The following is a 9,798-nucleotide window of genomic DNA, read 5'->3' as shown; positions in this document are numbered from 1 at the left end:
CTGAGACCATCTTGGGGAGAAAGGCAGGGAGCGGCCTCAGCTGCACCTTGTCTTTATGGAAGACCATATACGGGGGATCTACCGTGAGGGCCTGGAGTTCCGACACCCATCTGGCTGAGGTGATGGCCACTAGAAAGGCAGTCTTCCAGGAGAGATAAAGCAGGGAGCAAGTCGCTAACAGCTCAAATGGAGGGCCCATGAGCCGTGTCAGAACCAGGCTGAGATCCCGGGTAGGGGCAGGGGGTCGAACCTGGGGGTAGAGGTGTTCTAATCCTTTCAGGAATCTAGTCACCGTAGGGTGAGAGAAAACTGAACAGCCATCTCCTCCCGGATGAAAGGTGGAGATAGCCTCCAGGTGAACCCGAAGGGACGATATCACCAGGCCCTGCTGCTTGAGGGACCAGATGTAATCAAGAATAGTGGCGATAGAAACCTCCATAGGGAGGGAACCCCTCTCCGTGCACCAACAGGAGAAACGCTTCCACTTGGCCGAGTATGTCACTCTAGTGGAAGGTTTCCTGCTGCCCAGTAGTACCTGATGTACAGGGGTAGAGCACCGTAGTTCCGACCTGGTCAGCCACTCAGGAGCCACGCCGTGAGGTGTAGAGACTGGAGGTCCGGGTGACAGAGCCTGCCGTGGTCCTGGGTGATCAGGTCCAGGTAAAGGGGCAGGGGAACTGGGTCGGCCAGAGACAGGTCCAGCAACATCAGATACCAATGCTGCCTGGGCCACGCTGGAGCTATCATAATCAAGCGGGCCCTGTCCCTGCGCACCTTCAGAAGGACCTTGTGGACCAGCGGGAACGGAGGGAACCCATAGAGCAGGTGAGTCGTCCACGGGATAAGGAAGGCATCCGCTACCGACCCTGGTTCCCGCCCTTGAAAAGAGCAGAACATCTGACATTTCCTGTTCCCTCTGGACGCGAAGAGGTCCAGCCGGGGACAATCCCACCTCTGGAAGAGCGAGAGGGCAACATCCGGGCGAAGGGACCATTCGTGCGAAAGGAAGGATCTGCTCAGACGGTCTGCCAGCGTGTTCCGTACTCCAGGGAGAAAGGAAGCCATGAGGTGAATGGAGTGGGCTATACAGAAGTCCCAGAGCCGCATCGCCTCCTGACATAGGGGAGAGGATCTCGTGCCGCCCTGCTTGTTGATATAGTACATGGTCATCATGTTGTCGGTGAATACCAAGACACAGCGACCTTGAAGCTGATGGGAGAACGCTTGGCAAGCAAGACGGACTGCTCTCAACTCCCGTATGTTGATGTGGAGGGCCACTTCCTGAGGGGACCACTGGCCCTGCGTCCTCAGGGTTCCGAGGTGGGCCCCCCAGCCCAGGTCTGAGGCATCCGTTGTTAGGGATACCGAGGGTTGGGGCGGATGAAACGGGAGCCCCGCACACACTACGGACTGGTCTAGCCACCACCGGAGGGAATCCAATACCTCCTGGGGGATGGTGATGACTGCGTCCCACAGATGTCTGGCCGGATGGTACTGTTGTCATAACTTTAGTCCCAGATTTGGACCTTAGCGTCCAAAATATGGGGGTTAGCATGAAAACCTCCAAGCTTAGTTACCAGCTTGGACCTGGTACTTGCTGCCACCACCCAAAAAATTAGAGTGTTTTGGGGCACTCTGGTCCCCCTGAAAAACCTTTCCTGGGGACCCCAAGACCCAAATCCCTTGAGTCTCACAACAAAGGGAAATAATCCTTTTTCCCTTCCCCCCTCCAGGTGCTCCTGGAGAGATACACAGACACAAGCTCTGTGAATCTAAACAGAGGGACTCCCCCCTCCCCGTTTTCCAGTCCTGGAGAACAGAATTACCGAGAGTTAATCTCTCTTTCCCCCCTCACCCAGAGGGAATGCAAAATCAGGCGAATAAATCTAACACACACAGATCTCCCTCTGACTTCTTTCTCCCACCAATTCCCTGGTGAGTACAGACTCAATTTCCCTGAAGTTTCCCAGTAAAGAAAACTCCAACAGGTCTTAAAAGAAAGCTTTATATAAAAGAAAGAAAATTACATACAAATGCTCTCTCTGTATTAAGGTGACAAATACAGGGTCGATTGCTTAAAATAAATATGAATAAACAGCCTTATTCAAAAAGAATACAAATCAAAGCACTCCAGCACTATATTCATGTAAATACAAAAGAAACAAACTCTTTGGTACTCACAACTTGGAAACAGAAGATTAGAAAGCAGAAATACTTCTCCAAAGCTCAGAGAAAGCAGGCAGACAGAAAACAAAGACTCAGACACAAACTTCCCTCCACCCAGAGTTGAAAAAATCCGGTTTCCTGATTGGTCCTCTGGTCAGGTGCTTCAGGTGAAAGAGACATTAACCCTTAGCTATCTGTTTATGACAACTGTGTGATAAGCCAAGACTGGAGAGGCCTCATGCGAAGCCACGCATAACCCGTAACAAAGGTGCAGGCTGCCATGTGGCCTAAGAGGGTTAGGCACATCCTTATAGAGGTCAAGGGGGCCGTCAGTAAGCGCCGAATGATGGCCGACAGCGACTGGAACCTGGGCAGCGGCAGAACGGCCCTGGCCAAGGTGGAGTCCAGAATGGCCCCGATGAACTCTATCCTCTGCGTGGGGAGCAGAGTGGACTTGTCCACGTTGATAATGAGGCCTAAAGCTCCAAAGAGTCTGCTGATCTTGTAGACATGGTTGCGGACCTGCAACTCTGACGTGCCTCGAATCAGCCAGTCATCGAGGTAGGGGAATACGTGTATGCGACTGCGCCGAAGATATGCAACGACGACCGCCATGCATTTCGTGAATACCCTCGGGGCCATGGAGAGGCCAAATGGGAGGACCGCAAATTGATAATGATGGCGGTCGACCACGAACCGAAGGAATCGTCTGTGTTGCAGAAAAATGGCTATATGAAAATAAGCGTCCTGCATGTCGAGGGCGACGTACCAGTCTCCAGGATCCAGAGATGGGATAATGGTCCCCAGGGATACCATGCGGAATTTCAACTTCACCATATGTTTGTTGAGTTCTCGCAGATCGAGGATAGGTCTGAGGCCTCCCTTGGCCTTGGGGATCAGAAAGTAGCGGGAATAAAACCCCTTGCCCTTCTCGTTCTCCGGAACCGCCTCTATGGCTCCTTTGTCGAGGAGCGTCCGCACCTCCTGAAGGAGGAATTGCTCGTGAGAGGGGTCCCTGAAGAGGGACGAGGATGAGGGGTGGGAAGGAGGGTGTGAAATAAATTGCAGACGGTATCCTGTTTGCACAGTGCGTAAGACCCAACGGTCGGAAGTTATTTGGGTCCACGCTCGGAGGAAGAACGAAAGGCGGTTGGAAAACGGGGGGGACGGATCTGTAGGGGAAACTGGTACAGCGTCCTCGGGCACACCTTCAAAACGAAGGTTTTGGGCCAGGTGGGGCTTTGGAGGAGCCCTGATTCTGCCCCCCTTGGTTGCCCAATTGTCTGCGCCGGCCATTCCTGCTTCAGCGTCTACTAAAGTCCTGCCGCTGGCGGTATTGGGGATACGGCCGGCGCTGCTGTTGCTGTTGTGGCCGGAAGGGTCTGCGCTGCGTCCCGGGCGTGTGCATCCCTAGGAAGCGCATGATGACCCTATTGTCTTTCAGGCTTTTCAGCCTGGGGTCCGTCTTCTCTGAAAACAGGCCCTGACCTTCAAACGGGAAGTCCTGGATGATGTGTTGGAGCTCCGGAGGAAGGCCAGAAACCTGTAGCCAGGAGATGTGGCGCATTGTAACCCCTGAAGCCAGAGTTCTAGCGGCCGAGTCTGCCGCGTCCAGTGATGCCTGCAATGAAGTTCTTGCGACCTTCTTGCCTTCATCAAGAATTGCCGAGAATTCTTGACGCGCATCCTGAGGCAACAACTCCTTGAACTTATCCGCTGCCACCCAGGAGTTATATGCATAGTAGCTAAGGAGGGCCTGTTGGTTAGAGACCCTGAGTTGGAGGGCGCCCGCTGAGTAGACCTTCCGGCCTAGCAGGTCCATACGCCTCGCCTCCTTGGACTTCGGTGCTGGGGCCTTCTGCCCGTGGCGCTCCCTCTCGTTCACAGACTGCACGACAAGGGAGCATGGGATTGGGTGTACATGCAGGTACTCATACCCTTTGGAGGGTGCCATATACTTGTGCTCCACCCCGTGTGCAGCAGGAGGGATGGAGGCCGGTGATTGCCAGATGGTATTAGCATTCGCTTGAATAGTCCTGATGAAGGGAAGGGCGACTCTGGTGGGAGCATCCGCTGAGAGAATGCTCACCACCGGATCTTCGAGTTCCGAAACCTCCTCAGCCTGCAAGTTCAAGTTTTGCGCTACACGCCTGAGGAAGTCCTGGGGCGCTCTGAGGTCGAGTGGGGGGGGACTGGAGGATGATGTTCCCGCCACTGCCTCATCGGGGGAGGACGATGAGGAGACCCCCATAGGAACGGGTCCATGGGGGGCTCCGTCTGTACCAGCGCCTCTGATTCTGGAGGGAGCTCAGGGTCCTGCTGGTTGGATCGATCTTCCCCCGCCGGAGAAGGGGGAGGGCGAGACAACGAGGCCTCCGGAACCCTGCGCTCAGACGTCACAGGCTGAGGTGGAATATGTTGAGGGCCCTGGGCTTGATTATACGCCCAGGGTGTCCAGAAACCCCACTGCTGCGGTCCCTGATCCTGCGGGGGAGGGTCATGAAAGAGGGCTGTGGGTCTGTCTGCGTCTAGGGCGTACATGCTGTCTGTCTGCGATGAGACAGACGGCTGCCGGGAGGGCCATGGTGGGGCCGAACGTGGCTGGTAGGGCTCCCTCGGTCTCGACGCCGATGATCTTCTCGGTGCCGGGGACCGGTACCGGGAATCGTACCGGTGCCGGGATCGGGACCGGGACCTGCCACCAGCGCGGTGCCAGGAGGTCGACCGGGACCGGGACCTGCCACCAGCTCGGTGCCGGGAGGTCGACCGGGGTGCTGATCGCCGACGGGAACAGCTCCTGGAGTCTCAGTGCCAGTAGCAGCGACTGGATCCAGACCGGTGCCGGGAGTAGCAAGACTGCCTGGAGGATGACCGGCACCGCAAGTGCGACCGGTACCACAGAGGTGAGCGGTGCCGGGACTGCGAGCGGCGCCTGGAGCGAGAACGTCCACGGTGTCGGGACCTCGAAGGCGATCGGTGCCGGCTGGGCGAGTCCTGAGACGGCGCTCGCATTGCCGCAGGCTTGCCTCTGGATATGACCCGTACCGGGGGTTAAGGCTGGGTAGGCTCCGTGAGAGCAATTAGGTCCCGCGCCGAAGCGAAAGTCTCTGGCGTCAAAGGGACCAATAGCTCAACCCCAGATCTTATAGGGGAGCTAGGAGGGACTGGACTCGACGGACCTCCAGGGCCCGGAGTCGACGGAATCCCTGCTGGTGGTGCCGTGGCCGAGATAGGTGCTGGGCGCTCCACTCGAGCCTGCAAGGATGGAGTCGCAGACTTCGAGGGTCTTGCTTTGGGTCCCGGTGCCGGGGAAGGTCGGTGCCGGGGTGTCTTTCCGGTGCTGGCGCGGAGCCGGCGCTCTGTATCAAGGCCACAGGATTAAGTGCCACTTCCATTAGGAGAGTCCTTAACCTCTGGTCCCTCTCCTTTTTTGTCCGAGGCTTAAAAGCCTTACAGATGCGGCACTTGTCGGAAATGTGCGATTCCCCCAGGCACTTCAGACAGGCATCATGGGGATCGCTGGTCGGCATCGGCTTTTTACAGGCCGAGCATTGCTTGAACCAGGCATGGGCCCGGTGCCAGGCGCCGGGAAGGGCTACAGCCCAAACCTGCTAATAAGAATATACAACTATTCTACAATTAACAATAACTAACTACAATTTACAACTATTTATAACTATCTACAACTATGAGAACAGTGAAACGAAGGAGAGCTAGGGACGTGGAGGACAGCTATGCCGTGCTCCACAGTTCCAATGACCGACATGGCGGTAAGAAGGAACTGCGGAACGGGTGGGCCGGCAGAGGTATATATTGAGCGCCATGGCGGCGCCACTCTAGGGGGTGACCTGCCGGCCCACTGGAGTTGCTAGGGTAAAAAGTTTTCCGACGAACGTGCACGCACGGCGCGCACACCTACCTGGAATGGATATGAGCAATCACTAGAAGAAGAAATATCCCACTGCATAGGAAAGACAGGAAGTGTGGCAAGAGACCAACCTGGCTTAACCAGATCTTCAATGATAAAACTCAAAAAAAAGAGTCCTACAAAAAGTGGATTTACAAATTACAAAGGATGAATATAAACAAATAACACAAGTCTGTGGGGACAAAACTGGAAAAGCCAAGGCACAAAACGAGATCAAACTATCTAGAGACATAAAAGGAAACAAAACATTCTACAAATATATTAGAAGCAAGAGGAAGACCAAGAACAGAGTAGGCCCGTTACTCAATGAGGGGGGAAAGACAATAACAGAAAATGTGGAAATGGGAGTGGAGCTTAATGACTTCTTTGTTTTGGTTTTCACCAAGAAGTTTGGTGGCGACTGGGCATCTAATGTAGTGAATGCCCGTGAAAATGAGGTAGGATCAGAGTCTAAAATAGGGAAAGAACAAGTCAAAAATTACTTAGACAAGTTAGATGTCTTCGAATCACCAGGGCCTGATGAAATGTGTCCGAGAATACCCAAGGAGCTGACTGAGGAGATACCTGAGTCATTAGCAATGATCTTTGAAAAGTCATGGACGACGGGAGAGATTCCAGATGACTGGAAAAGGGCAAATCTAGTGCCCAGCTATAAAAAGGGAAATAAGGACAACGTGGGGAATTACAGACCAGTCAGCTTAACTTCTGTACCCAGAAGGATAATGGAGCAAATAATTAAGCAATCAGTTTGCAAACATGTAGAAGATAGTAAGGTGATAAATAACAGTCAGCATGAATTTGTCAGGATAACAAGCCTTGTAGATGGGGAGAAGCGGTAGATGTGGTAACTCCAGGGGTGAAAGTGAGCCGGTACTCTGTACCGGTAAGAACCCGCACCAGCCCATACCCAGCCCACATTAAAGCACTGCCCCTTCCCCCCACCCCCTTGTCGGTGGCTCTGCCGGTAGGGTCCGTACCGACAGAGCCACCAACAGGGGAAGCAAAAGGGGCAGGGACATTAAAGGCAGCTGCAGCAGCACTTTAAGGATGGTCCTTTGCCATGGCAGTGCTTTAATGTTGCTGCGCCCGCCCCCCATGGGGGGCCATCGATGGGGGGGACGCAGCAACGTTGAAGAGCTGCTATGGCAAAGGACCCTGCAGTGCTTTAATGTCTCTGCACCTTTTGCCCCCCCGGCCGCTGACGGACAGGCTGGGGACACAAAGGGAGCAGCTGCCCTGGAGTTCCAGGCCCTTTAAATCAACCCGGGAACCCCAGGCAGCATGGGCCAGAGCCACCCCACCCCACCCCATACCGATAAGTGTCCTCAGTTACTTTCTTCCCTGAGTATATCTTGACTTTAGTAAGGCTTTTGATATGTCTTGCATGACCTTCTCATAAACAAACTAGGGAAATACAACCTAGATGGAGCAGCAAAGAGTCCTGTGGCACCTTATAGACTAACAGACATATTGGAGCATGAGCTTTCGTGGGTGAATACCCACTTCGTTGGACCACATGCATCTGACGAAACGGGTATTCACCCACGAAAGCTCATGCTCCAATACGTCCGTTAGTCTATAAGGTGCCACAGGATTCTTTGCTGCTTTTACAGATCCAGACTAACACGGCTACCCCTCTGATACTTGACAACCTAGATGGAGCTACTAGAAGGTGGGTGCATAACTGGTTGGAAAACCATTCCCAGAGAGTAGTTATTAGTGGTTCACAGTCATGCTGGAAGAACAAAATGAGTGGAGTCCCACAGGGATCGATTCTGGTCCAGTTCTGTTCAATATCTTCACTAATGACTTAGATAATGGCATATAGAGTACACTTATAAAGTTTGCGGATGATACCAAGCTGAGAGGGGTTGCCAGTGCTTAGGAGCATAAGATTAAAATTCAAAATGATCTGGACAAACTGGAGAAATGGTCTGAAGTAAATAGTATGAAATTCAATAAGGACAAATGCAAAGTGCTCCACGTCGGAAGGAACAGTCGGTTGCACACATACAGAATGGGCAATGACTGCCTAGGAAGGAGCACTGCGGGAAAGGGATCTGGGGGTCTGAGTGGACCACAAGCTGAATATGAGTCAACAGTGTAAAGCTGCTGCTGCAAAAAAGCAAACATCCTTCTGGGCTGTATTAGCAGCAGCAGGGGCGGCTCCAGGCACCAGCACACCAAGCATGTGTTTGGGGCGGTATGCCGCGGGGGGTGCTCTGCCGGTCGCCGGGAGGGCAGCAGGCAGCTCCGGTGGACCTCCTCCAAGCCTGCGGGAGGTTCACTGAAGCCCTGGGACCAGTGGACCCTCCGCAGGCATGCCTGCAGGAGGTCCACCGGAGCCATGGGACCGGTGACTGGCAGAGCACCCCCCGCTGCATGCCGCCATGCTTGGGACGGCGAAATGGCTAGAGCCTTCCCCAAGCAGGAGTGTTGTAAGCAAGACACAAGAAGTAATACTTCTGTTCTACTCCGTGCTGATTAGGCCTCAACTGGAGTATTGTGTCCAGTTCTGGGCACCACATTTCAGGAAAGATGTGGACTCGCTTAGGCCACTTTGTGCCTCAGTTTCCCCATCTATAAAGTGGGGATAGTAATTCTGAGCCTGTCTTGTGAGTTGCTGAGCTCCAGGGTAAGAAGCACCCAAGATATTTTTCTGATCAGCCTGCAGCTACCACTGAGAGTCTCTCAGGGAAAATGTATATGAAGCTTAAAGAAATAAAATGTTTGTCCTAATTTCCAAGCTGAATTTGCTCCCTTGAGTGATGATTCTCCACAGCCCCCCGGCTACAGCCCCTCACTCTGGGCACAGGATGCCTGTGGCTCATCCTTTCTGTATCCTAGCTCTCACCTGGCTCCCTTGGGCCTGGCATACACTGGCCAGCAGCGGCCACCAATAGGGGCAACCTGTCCATGCTTGGCACCTATTTGGGGAAATAAAAATGATGGATTTCAGAGTAGCAGCCGTGTTAGTCTGTATCCGCAAAAAGAACAGGCGTATTTGTGGCACCTTAGAGACTAACAAATTTATTTCAGCATGAGCTTTCGTGAGCTACAGCTCACTTCTTCAGATGCACAGAATGGAACACAGAGACAGGAGATATTTATACATACAGAGAACATGAAAAGATGGAAGTGTGCATACCAACAGGAAGAGTCTAATCAACTGAGATGAGCTATCATCAGCAGGAGAAAAAAAAACTTTTGAAGTGATAATTAAGATGACCCATAGAAGGTGTGAGGAGAACTTAACACAGGGAAATAGATTCAATTAGTGTAATGACCCAACCATTCCCAGTCTCTGTTTAAGCCTGAGTTAATTGTATCTAATTTGCATATTAATTCGAGTTCAGCAGTCTCTCTTTGGAGTCTGTTTCTGAAGTTTTTTTGTTGCAAAATTGCCACCTTCAAGTCTGTCAGTGAGTGGTTAGAGAGGTTGAAGTGTTCTCCCACCGGTTTTTGAATGTTATGATTCCTGATGTCAGATCTGTGTCCATTTATTCTTTTGCGTAGAGACTGTCTTGTTTGGCCAATGTACATGGCAGAGGGGCATTGCTGGCACATATCACATTGGTAGATGTGCAGGTGAATGAACCCCTGGTGGTGTGGCTGATGTGATTAGGTCCTATTATGGTGTCACTTGAATAAATATGTGCACAGAGCTGGCATCGGGCTTTGTTGCAAGGACAGGTTCCTGGGTT

Source organism: Gopherus evgoodei, chromosome 9, assembly GCF_007399415.2.
Source record: "Gopherus evgoodei ecotype Sinaloan lineage chromosome 9, rGopEvg1_v1.p, whole genome shotgun sequence".
In the NCBI taxonomy this organism is placed as follows: domain Eukaryota; kingdom Metazoa; phylum Chordata; order Testudines; family Testudinidae; genus Gopherus; species Gopherus evgoodei.
Note: the sequence above shows the minus strand (reverse complement) of the source record.